This window comes from Triticum aestivum, chromosome 6B (genome assembly GCF_018294505.1).
Source record: "Triticum aestivum cultivar Chinese Spring chromosome 6B, IWGSC CS RefSeq v2.1, whole genome shotgun sequence".
In the NCBI taxonomy this organism is placed as follows: Eukaryota; Viridiplantae; Streptophyta; class Magnoliopsida; order Poales; family Poaceae; genus Triticum; species Triticum aestivum.
In genome coordinates, this window is record NC_057810.1 from 396,447,652 (window position 1) to 396,460,815 (window position 13,164).

Genomic DNA, 13,164 nt, shown 5'->3' on the forward strand with positions numbered 1-13,164 from the left:
CTCCTTGCTTCATCTTGAAATTGATTAGCTCTTGGATGTGTGGAGCATATCCACGAGATCTCTTCTGGTCAGCTGTTGTCCTTTTGATTGTCTCAACAATCAAGCTCATGACCTTGAATTTCTGTGGCACAACATCAAACAACTACAGCAAGTTGATGGAATGGCCTCTAATCATCCTGTGATCTCCTGATTTGGGCAACAAAGTGTGCCTCAAGATAGTGTTTATGGTGGCCAAACCAGACAACAAATAATAGACTAACCCAAATTTATGTGTCTCCAGGGCCTTATCTGGTATCTCCTTATACTTATTGGCCATGGTGTTGTGATCTTTCTTCTTCTCAGCATACACATCTATGTCATTTTCTTCTTCTTCAGGGGCATTTATGAGCCTAGCCCACTCATCAACAGTTGATTGGATCCTCTTCCCTTTTGTCATCCACACAATTCTTCCATCTGGATGGAAGTGAGTTGTTGAGTAGAATTGCATAATGAGCTCATCATTCCATTTGGTGAGCTTCTGACCAACAAAGTCATCAACACCATTTGCTTTTAAGCTCTCATGCACACCTGGAAAATGATCAGCATTAGCATCAATAAATTTCCAGTCCACCCATCTCATATCACTAACTATGGGTTTCTTGTCTAGCAACATTGTCTCATAAAAATCCTGTTGCTCTTTGGTGTGGAACCTGTAGTCCACTGCAGTCCTCCTCCTCATAGCATATGGATCAGCTTGTCTCCATTTCCTGAGACCAGCATCCTTTCTTTCCTTCATATTTTCAGCCACTGGGTGACCGTCATTGTGGTCTGGAATCTTGGGCTTGATCTTCCTAAGCACTTGGGCTTCAGCTTCTTCTGCAGCTTCAGGCACTAGGGCCTTGTTCTTCTCTGTTGCAGGTATGTTTCTAGTGCTTCTATTTGGAGCTTGAGCTGGAGCTTTGGGGGCTGTCTTGGGCTTAGAAGGAGCTGCCCTAGACTTGATGGCATCCCCCATTAGCTTATGTGCCTTAGCAGGAGGTGCTTGAGCAGTAACCTCTTCTTCCTCTTCCTCTTCACTTGCAGAATCTTTCCTCATAGATGGGTTTCCAATCACTCTAGTTGTAGTTTTTCTAACCCTCTTCTTCCCTTCTTCACCTGCTCTTGGCTCAAGTGTGAAGACCATAGTTTCCTGAGTGGAAGTTCTAGCCTTAGACATGGGAACTCTCCTGGCAGGTGCCTTCTTGTGCATTCCAGGTTTTGTTGCAGCAGCAGCTCCATATTCCTTTTTCAGCACTTTCTACTTTGATCTTACTTCCTCCTCAGCAGCCACATAGTCCTCATCCTCTGAATATGAGGTTCTCTTCTTCCTTGTCCTTGTAGCTGCCTTGGGCAAATTGCTTGGAGTGCTCCTGCTGCCATCATCAGAGCTGGTAGAGGGACTAGTGCCCTCACTCATGTGCACTTGATCTTCTGATTTGTTTTGGCTATCACTCTTGTCAGACATTCTGGCAAATCAAACTGACTGCAGACCCTGTGAATGGATATAAATGAGGTAGAGTAGATGAGCATCACAAAGTACAGAGTTTTTGCAAAAATAATGAGTCAAAAACTTAGTTTTAGTTTTCAACAAGAAGCATTTCGAAGCTACCGATTTGTAAAACTCGATGACACCGAAGCAACTTTGGAGTCTAAACATGTGGAATCGGTCAGACCAAGAAACAGTTTGCTGACTCCGAGTTTGCTAGGGTTTCACAAAGTCCTAGTATCGGTCACACCGATTTGCAATTTTCGGTCAGACCGAATATCACTTGTGCTTTGGCCTAAGCCAAATCGGTGGAACCGATTCCTACAATTCGGTCGGTCTGACATGAGTCCGGCGGAAAGCTAACCCTAAATTTTCAAATCAAATCTAGTCTAATGGAGGTTCTCTGTGGATGGATCGATCTCATACGTGGTAAAGAACATGGCATTGACCTTGTGCTCAAAATCGGAAGTAAAGAGAGTGCACAAGGGGTCGAACTCATACCCTAGTTTGGCGATGAGTTCACTATGGTGGCAACGACGGCGAAGAAATCCATTGATGGAGGCGGAGACCAGCGGCGGGAGGTCGCTGGCGATGAGGTGACGATCCGGAGACCCGAGAGGCAGAGCAGGACACGTGTGGGCGACAAGGTTTTGAAGTGATTTCCAAAATCTGGCACGTCAGTATATATATCCTGGCACTGTCGGTGTGACCGAGTGGAACAACTTGGTGGCACCGAGACGCGGAATCGCAAGCGGTTACTGCAACTCGGTGAGACCAAAGTGTTCTAATCGGTTGCACCGAGATTGAAACTTGATTAACCCAGTGAACTTGGTGTGACCAAAATGGAGGAGTCGGTCATACCAAAATACACAGTGAGGTTTTGGAAGTTTTAAGTCTATGACAAAATGGGACTCAAGTGCTCCTCACACAGAGGGTCCGAATTTGACTTCGATCAAACTTTTTGATGTAGCATGAATAGAATTTGAGAAGAGAAAAGCATAGATAGCTAGAGGGAGTTCTTAGGCATTCTTGTACATCCATTTGGCAAAAAGAATGAACTCCAAACAAACAAAGCAACAAATGGATGTCCTCGAATGAGAAAAGTATGCAATCAACATGCTCACACAATAAAATAGCAAATGAAATATGTGGCAAAGCATGCACAATCACTCTAACATCTATCAAGCAATTGGCGATGACTAGGTCATCTATATATGAGTATATTGACTTAGGAGTCAAATGAGAACATTTGATCATAGGTCATACTCATCGTTTAAGCACAAGTGGGGTTACCACTTTTACATAAAGCATTGTTGTGTTCACACCATTAGAGTTGCTTTAGCTCAATTCTTAGAGTAAAGCTCCCCCTAGATGTGATATCCCCCCTAAGAGGGATCAACTAACCTTGGGTTTTGTCGATGATGACTTCATGTAGATATCGAAGATGTGGATGCTCATTGTTGATGTAGATCATTTGAAGCAATCCATTGGAGTGAGTTGCACTTTCAATACCTACATGGGTTAGTCCCACAAGGAACAAACAAGGATATCCATAGACATAGAGTGAAGCACACACATGATGATCTCCATGAAAGCATTAGGTTACCTTGTCCTTGTCTTACCAACAAGAGGGTTTGTGACTCCTTGAACTAGTGCAAGATGTGGAAGTTGTTTGCACTTGTCCTTGCCAAATAAATATGAGTGAAGTATGTTGGCGGAGTCACCCTCAAGAACTCTCTAGTTCTTCTTCTTCGGGATCCACATCATCTTGATGGGAATCCTTGGAGTTGTAGATGTACTTGATGAAGTAGAACTTTATGTAGCCTTGGGAACCCACTTGACCAAGGCCTTCGGAGGATCTTCAAATGCATCAATCTCTTCTTGGAGCTTGTCCTTGCCATTTAGCTTGTGGTCTTGTGGTGGAAGATCATCTTGAGCTTGTGTCCCCTTGAAGGAAGTAGGGTCATACTTCTCTTGTTGAGGAACAAACTTCGTCTTGGGGTATTGATCTTCTTCCCACTCAACTCCATTGGCATTGAACTTTCGTTCAAAACCAACACCTTGATTCTTCCTGTGCCTTCCTTGCTTACGTACAATTTCCTCAAATTGCTTACTTCCGGCAAGGCTTTTGTAAACACCTTTCTCTATAATTCCCTTCAATAAGCTATTTTCTTGCTCAAGTGTAACTTGGCTAAGAGAATCATTAGTGGAATCAAGAGAACTACTAGAAGCAACAATATTGGATTTAGCATGATTATTGTTACTACTAGAAGAAGAATCTTTCTTGTTCTTGTTGCTAGATTTTACTTGTGGCATGTAAGTAGACAAGAGTAAACGCTTGGCAATGTAAGAAGAACTTTTCTTCGAAGATCATCATTGATGGCCTTTAAGAACTCATGCTCTTGCTCAAGATTGAGCTTTTCGAAGCGTAACTTCTCATGAGTTTTTAAAAGTTCTCGATGATCTTCTAAAGTAGTTTCATGAGCTAACTTAAGAGTGTTTAGTTCTTTAGTTAGACGCTCAATCTCCTCCTTATAATTGTCATTCGTTTTATCTTGATTAGCATGATTAATTGACGTTTCATCATAGTATTCATCACTAGAGTTGTCAACAAGTAAATCATCATCACCTATCAAGTCATCTTCATCACTATTGAAATCAACATACTCGGGGTGTGTTACCTTGGGGCCTTTAGCCATGAAGCATCTCCCAATTCCTTCATTTGGTGAATCAAATATGTCATGGGAGTTGGTTGACACAAGTGGTAGACCGGCAACACCTTCATCTTGAGTATATTCGGAGTCGGAGAGATAACTTCTCTCGGAGTGGTGGTCGGAGTTGAAGCCGGATACCCATTCACCAAGATAAGCTTGATGTCTTCATTTTGTGTAGCTCCTTGATGGCTTGTCCTTCCTTTTCGACTCCTTGCTTCTTCGAGAGGTTCTTCGTTCATAGCGGTCATCTCTTCTCATTCTCTCTCTTGGAGGTGATTCTTCCCCTTTGCTTCTTCTCTTAGGTGAATCTTATCTTCTTTTGTAGGGAGCCGTACACTCATTGGAGTAGTGTTCGGGTCTTCCACAATTGTAGCAGTTTTGCTCATGACTAGAAGATCTTTTGTCATTGTAGGACCTTGACTTGGAACTTCTTTCCTTGCTTCTACTCTTGTAGAACTTGTTGAAGTTCTTCACCATTAAGCTCAATTCTTCATTGAAGGCTTGTTTCTCATTTGATGATGTAGGAGCATCACATGAGGCTTTGTAAGCACCACTAGACTTTTTTGTGAAGCTCTTCTTTGTCCTTGAGTGACATCTCATGAGCAATAGTTCTTCCAGTGACTTTGGTTGGCTTGAGATCTTTGTAATTTGGCATCATTTGGATCAATGTGCACACGGTATCATATTTTCCATCCAAGGCTCTCAAGATCTTCTTGATGATGAATTTGTCGGTCATCTCTTCACTTCCTAAGCCGGCAATCTCATTTGTGATGAGAGCAAGCCTAGAGTACATTTCGGTGACACCTTCACCACCCTTCATTTTGAACTTGTCAAATTGACTTCGAAGCACATCCAACTCGGATTCCTTGGCGGAGACGGTACCTTCATGCATATCAATCAAAGTATCCCAAATTTCCTTTGCATTCTCAAGATGGCTGATTTTGTTGAATTCTTCGGGGCACAATCCATTGAAGAGGATATGGCAAGCTTGAGCATTGTATTGTGACATCTTCAATTCTTCTGCGGTAGCTTCACGGTTTGGTTCTCTCCCATCAAAGAATTCACCTTGCAATCCAATACACACAATAGCCCAAACAGTGGGGTTATGTCCAAGAATATGCATTTTAATCTTATGTTTCCAACTAGCAAAATTAGTACCATCAAAGTAAGGACCTCTACGGTGGTAATTTCCCTCGCTAGATGCCATACTCTCCTAGGTTGTGAAACCAAGGCTATGATCACCAAAGCTATGGAAATCAAGGCAAATGGAGACCAAAGCTCTGATACCACTTGTAGGATCGAAAGTATGTCTAGAGGGGGGTGATTAGACCACTTGACAAAATAAAAGCTTAACCTTTTCCCAGTTTTAGTTCTTGGCAGATCTTAGCAACTTAGCACAAGTAAAGCAATCTCAATACAATTCAAGCAAGCATGCAAAGAGTATATGAGCAGCGGAAAGTAAAGCATGCAACTTGCAAGAAAGTAAATGGGGGAGTTTGGAGGGAGGAAACGCAATGTTGACACAGAGATTTTTGGCATGGTTCCGATAGGTGGTGCTATTGTACATCCACGTTGATGGAGACTTCAACCCATGGAGGGTAACGGTTGCGCGAGTCCATGGAGGGCTCCACCCACGAAGGGTCCACGAAGAAGCAACCTTGTCTATCCCATCACGGCCATCACCCATCGAAGGACTTGCCTCACTAGGGTAGATCTTCATGAAATAGGCGATCTCCTTGCCCTTACAAACTCCTTGGTTCAACTCCACAATCTTGACGGAGGCTCCCAAGTGACACCTAACCAATCTAGGAGACACCACTCTCCAAAAGGTAATAGATGGTGTGTTGTTGATGAACTCCTTGCTCTTGTGCTTCAAATGATAGTCTCCCCAACACTCAACTCTCTCACACAAATTTGGCTATGGTGGGAAGATGATTTGAGTGGAAAGCAACTTGGGAAGGCTAGAGATCAAGATTCATATGGTAGGATTGGAATATCTTGGTCTCAACACATGAGTAGGTGGTTCTCTCTCAGAAAATGATAGTGGGAGTGTAGGTTTGTTCTGATGGCTCTCTCCATGAATGAAGAGCGGGTGGAGGGGTATATATAGCCTCCACACAAAATCTAATCGTTACACACAGATTCCCAAACTCGGTGGGACCGAATCAGCAAACTCGTTCAGACCGGTCCAGGTAAAAATGTGAACGTTAGGATTTTCGGTGGGACCAATATAGTCATCTCGGTGAGACCGATATGCTAGGGTTAGGGCACAACATAATCTCAGTGTGGCCGACCACATAAACTCGGTGGGACCGATTTCAGCAATAGGTACACAGAGGGTTGGTCATGCAAACTCGGTGGGACCGATTCGCTCACTTCAGTGGGACCGAAGTGTTATGAAAAAGGAAACGTGGAGTTTTCAATGCAAACTCGGTGGGAATGATTTGCTCATTTCGGTGAGACCGAAATGTTACAGAAGGGAAATAGAGAGTTTGCAATCCCATCTTAGTGAGACCAAGATCCCTATCGGTGAGACCGAGTAGCTAGGGTTTGTGGCAGTGGCTATGTCAAATGAAACTTGGTGGCGCCGGATAGATCAAATCGGTGGGGCCGAATTTGACTTTAGGTTTAGGACATATGTGGAAATGAGAAAGTGGTTGAGAGTTTTGGAGCATATCACTAAGCATTTTGAGCAAGTTACCCATTAAGCAACACCTCATCCCCTTTTAATAGTATTGGCTTTCCTATGGACTCAATGTGATCTTGGTTCACTAAAATGAAAATGTAGAGTCTTGAGCTTGTTGCCAATATATGTCCTTAGCATTTTGAAGGGGCCATATCTCTAGTCCATGCCATGCCAATCATTGAACTTTCTGAAATTATTATCTTGAAGTAGCATTAGTTCAAAGAACTATATGTTTTTAAGAATTACCAAAACCACCCAGGGATTAGTTGCACTTTCAGCAAGGGATGACGAAAACTATTCCCGAGCTCTTTGTGATGCTAAAATCGGCTAAGGTCGAAATCAAGAAAGAGCATCAACTGTTGATGATTAACAAGACCAGTAGTTTCAACAAAAAGGGCAAGGGAAAGAAAGGGAACTTCAAGATGAATGAAAAGCAAGTTGCCACTCCTGTGAAGAAGCCCAAAGGTGGACCCAAGCCTGAAACTAGGTGCTTCTACTGCAAAGGAAATTTTCACTGGAAGTGGAACTGCCCCAAATACTTGGCGGATAAGAAGGATGGCAAAGTGAACAAAGGTATATTTGATATACATGTGATTGATGTGTATTTTACTAGTGTTTGTAGTAACCCCTAGGTATTTGATACCAGTTTTGTTGCTAAGATTAGTAACTCAAAACAGGAGTTGTAGAGACTAGTCAAAAGCGAGGTGACAATGTGTGTTGGAAATGATTCCAAGGTTGATATGATCACCATCGCACACTCCCTCTACCTTCGGGATTAGTGTTGAACCTAGATAAATGTTATTTGGTGTTTGCGTTGAGCATGAATATGATTAGATCATGTTTATTGCAAATACAATTATTCATTTAAGTTAGAGAATAATTATTATTCTGTTTACATGAATAAAACCTTCTATGGTCATACACCCAATGTGAATGGTTTATTGAATCTCGATTGTAGTGATACACATATTCATAATATTGATGCCAAAAGATGAAAAGTTGATAATGATAGTGCAACATACTTGTGGCGCTGCCGTTTAGGTCATATTGGTGTAAAGCGCATGAAGAAACTCCATGCAGATGGACTTTTGGGATCACTTGATTATGAATCATTTGATACTTGCGAACCATGCCTCATGGGCAAGATGCCTAAAAATCATTCTTAGGAACAATGGAGCGAGCCAATGACTTATTGGAAATAATACATACCGATCTATGCAGTCCGATGAGTGTTGAGGCACGCGGCGGGTATCGTTATTTTCTGAGCTTCACAGATGATTTGAGCAGATATGGGTATATCTACTTAATGAAACACAAGTATGAAACATTTGAAAAGTTGAAAGAATTTAAGAGTGAAGTGGAGAATCATCATAACAAGAAAATAAGTTTCTATGATCTGATCGCGGAGGCAAATAATTGATTTACGAGTTTGGCCTTCATTTAAAACAATGTGGAATAGTTTCACAACTCACGCCACCTGGAACACCACATCGTAATGGTGTGTCCGAACGTCGTAACCATACTTTATTAGATATGGTGCGATCTATGATGTCTCTTACCGATTTACCACTATCGTTTGGGGTTATGCATTAGAGACAGCTACATTCACGTTAAATAGGGCACCATCTAAATCCGTTGAGATGACTTCGTATGAATTGTGGTTTGGCAAGAAACCTAAGCTGTCATTTCTTAAAATTTGGGGTTGCGACACTTATGTCAAAAGGCTTCAGCCTGATAAACTCGAACCCAAATCAGATAAGTGTGTCTTCATAGGATACCCTAAGGAAACAATTGGGTACACCTTCTACCACAGATCCAAAGGAAAGATCTTTGTTGCCAAGAATGGAACCTTTCTAAAGAAGGAGTTTCTCTCGAAGGAAGTGAGTGGGAGAAAAGTATAACTTGATGAGGTAATTGTACCTTCTCTCAATTTGGAAATTAGAATTAGAGAAATACATTCAGGTGATGCCTACACCAACTAGAGAGGAAGTTAATGATGATGATCATGAAACTTCAAATCAAGTTACTACTGAACCTCGTAGGTCGAACAGAGCACGTCTTGCACCAGAGTGGTACGGTAATCCTGTCCTGGAAGTCATGTTACTAGACCATGGCAAAGCTACGAATTATGAAGAAGCTATGATGAGCCCAGATTCTGACAAATGGCTTGAGGCCATGAAATTTGAGATAGGATCCATTTATGAGAACAAAGTATGGACTTTGGTGGACTTGCCCGATGATCGGCAAGCCATAGAGAATAAATGGATCTTCAAGAAGAAGACTGACGCCGATGGTAATGTTACTATCTACAAAGCTCGACTTGTCGCAAAAGGTTTTTAACAAGTTCAAGGGGTTGACTACGATGAGACCTTCTCACCCGTAGCGATGCTTAAGTCCGTCCGAATCATGTTAGCAATTGACGCCTTTTATGATTATGAAATCTAGCAAATGGACGTCAAAACTGCATTCCTCAATGGATTTCTTAAAGAAGAGTTGTATATGATGCAACCAGAAGGTTTTGTCGATCCTAAAGGTGCTAACAAAGTGTGCATGCTCCAGCGATCCATCTATGGACTGGTGCAGGCATCTCGGAGTCAGAATATATGCTTTGATGAGGTGATCAAAGCATATAGTTTTATACAGACTTTCGGAGAAGCCTGTATTTACAAGAAAGTGAGTGGGAGCTCTATAGCATTTCTGATGTTATATGTGGATGACATATTGTTGATTGGAAATGATATAAAATTTCTGGATAGCATAAAAGGATACTTGAAAGGGTTTTTTCAATGAAATACCTTGGTGAAGCTACTTATATATTGAGCATCGAGATATATAAGGATAAATCAAAACACTTAATAGGACTTCCACAAAGCACATACCTTGACAAAGTTTTGAAAAGGGTTCCAAAATGGGTTAGTCAAGAAAGGGTTCTTGTCTGTGTTGCAAGGTGTGAAGTTGAGTAAGACCCAAAGCCCGACCACGACAGAAGATAGAGAGAGAATGAAAATCATTCCGTATGCCTCGGTCATAGGTTCTATAAAGTATGCCATGTTGCATACCAGACCTGTTGTGTGCCTTACCAATGAGTTTGGCAAGGGGGTATAATAGTGATCCAGGAATAGATCACTAGACAACGGTCAAAATTATCCTTAGAGGACTAAGGAAATATTTCTCGGTTATGGAGGTGATAAAGAGTTCGTCGTAAAGAGTTACGTCGATCCAAGCTTTTACACCGATCCAGATGACTCTGAGTCTCAATCTGGATATGCATTGAAAGTGGAAGCAATTAGCTAGAGTAGCTCCATGCAGAGCATTGTAGACTTAGAAATTTGCAAAATACATACGTATTTGTATATGACAAATCCGTTGACTAAGCCTCTCTCACAAGCAAAACATGATCACACTTAGTACTCTTTGAGTATTAATCACATGGCGATGTGAACTAGATTGTTGACTCTAGTAAACTCTTTGGGTGTTAGTCACATGGCGATGTGAACTGTGGGTGTTAATCACATGTTGATGTGAACTAGATTATTGACTCTAGTGCAAGTGGGAGACTGAAGGTAATATGCCCTAGAGCCAATAATAAAGTTGTTATTTTATATTTCCTTATTCATGATAAATGTTTATTATTCATGCTAGAATTGTATTGATCGGAAACTTAAATACATGTGTGAATACATAAACAAATACTGTGTCCCTAGTAAGCCTCTACTAGACTAGCTCGTTGATCAAAGATGGTTAAGGTTTCCTAACCATGGACATGTGTTGTCATTTGATAACGGGATCACATCATCACGAGAATGATGTGATGGACAAAACCCATCTGCTAGCTTGGCATAATGATCGTTCAGTTTTATTGCTATTGCTTTCTTCATGTCAAATACATATTCCTTCGACTATGAGACTATTCAACTCCCGGATACCGGAGGAATGCCTTGTGTGCTATCAAACATCACAATGTAACTAGGTGATTATAAAGATGCTCTACATGTATCTTCGAAGGTGTTTGTTGAGTTGGCATAGATCGAGATTATGATTTGTCACTCCGAGTATCAGAGAAGTATCTCTGGGCCCTCTCGGTAATACACACTACAGGAATCAGGCACTTTGCCGTCAGCCATGGCTGACGGCAAAGGTATGGATGGCTGACTCAAAGACTTTTGCCGTCAGCCAGCAGACGGCAACAGGTCCGGCTGAATAGGCTATGACAAAGGCTTCTTTGCCGTCTCCTGGCGGACGGCAAAGATGAAAAGGGATTTGCCGTCACACGTGGCAGTTTAGGTCTGTTAAGTTGTTAATGGCGTGCTTTCCCGTCAGCCAGCGGACGACAAAGATGCAAAGGCCTTTGCCGTATGCTGGCTGACGGCAAATCTGCCAAATAGGCCAGTCCCCAAACCCCAGGTTGCATAGGTAGCTTCCACGTGGTAGATTTGCCATCTGCTAGTGGACGGCAAAGACCTTTGCCGTTAGCCAGCGGACGGTGAAGTGGCTATATAGCCCCTGTTTTTCCTGTTTTTTCCTAAATTCGTCCAGTTTGACAGAATTACACACACACACACACACACACACATTTCAAAATAATTCAACAATCATACCAACAATAAGTTTCCAACAACATATACACGTTTCCAACAACAAGAACATATACAAGTTTCCAAGAACATTTCCATATATACAAGTTTGCAACAAGATATCCAACAAGTTTCCAACAACATATCCAACAAGTTTCCATAAATAAAAAGGAAGCACAAGTAAAAGTTTGCAACAAGTTTCCATCAATGCTAGCTTCCTCATCTCAAGCAAATCTGCAAAATTAGGAAAGATGAAAGTTAGAAAAAGAAGAAGACTAGCTAGAAGAAAAGAAGAAGAAGAAGAAGAAGAAGAAGAAGAAGAAGAAGAAGAAGAAGAAGAAGAAGAACAAGAAGAAGAACAAGAAGAAGAAGAAGAAGAAGAAGAAGAAGAAGAAGAAGAAGAAGAAAATTCTTCTTCTTCTTCTAACTAAGGTAGGTAAAAATGTCATTTTTTAGCTAAGGTAGATAAAATGGCTAAGTGTGTAGGTCATTTTAGAGCTAAGCTAGGTAAATAAGGCATTTTGGAGCTAACCTACGTAGTTATGCCATTTTTGAGCTAACTAAGCATATTTATTCATTTTGTAGGACAAAATGGTAAGTGTAGGTCATTTTAGAGCTATCCTAGTTAAAATCGGTCATTTTGGAGCTAGGTAAGGTTATTTTGACATTTTGTAGGAAAATAAACTAATTATATGATAGTTTGGAGCTAAACAAAGGTTATTATGCCATTTTTTACCTAAGTGCGCTAATTATGTCATAAATGAAGTAGTTAAGCTAATTATAGATCATTATTGATCTATCCTAGGTTGTTATGCCATTTTGTACCTAAGTGAGCTAATTATGTCATAAATGAAGTAGCTAAGCTAATTATAGATCATTATTGAGCTATCCTAGGTTGTTATGCCATTTTGTACCTAAGCGAACTAATTATGTCATAAATGAAGTAACTAAGCTAATTATGGATCATTATTGAGCTATCCTAGGTTGTTATGTGATGTCTACTACACAACCTTCTTCTTGTAGACGTTGTTGGGCCTGCAAGTGCACAGGTTTGTAGGACAGTAGCAAATTTCCCTCAAGTGGATGACCTAAGGTTTATTAATCCGTAGGAGGCGTATGATGAAGATGGTCTCTCTCAAACAACCCTGCAACCAAATAACAAAGAGTCTCTTGTGTCCCCAACACACCCAATACAATGGTAAATTGTATAGGTGCACTAGTTCGGCAAAGAGATGGTGATACAAGTGCAATATGGATGGTAGATAAAGGTATTTGTAATCTGAAAATATAAAAACAGCAAGGTAACTAATGATATAAGTGAGCGTAAATGATATTACAATGGTAGGAAACAAGGCCTAGGGTTCATACTTTCACTAGTGCAAGTTCTCTCAACAATAATAACATAGATAGATCATATAACAATCCCTCAACATGCAACAAAGAGTCACTCCAAAGCCACTAATAGCAGAGAACAAACGAAGAGATCATGGTAGGGTATGAAACCACCTCGAAGTTATTCTTTCGGATCAATCTATTCAAGAGTTCGTACTAGAATAACACCTTAAGACACAATCAACCAAAACCCTAATGTCACCTAGATACTCCATTGTCACCTCAAGTATCCCTGGGCATGATTATACGATATGCATCACACAATCTTAGATTCATCTATCCAACCAACACAAA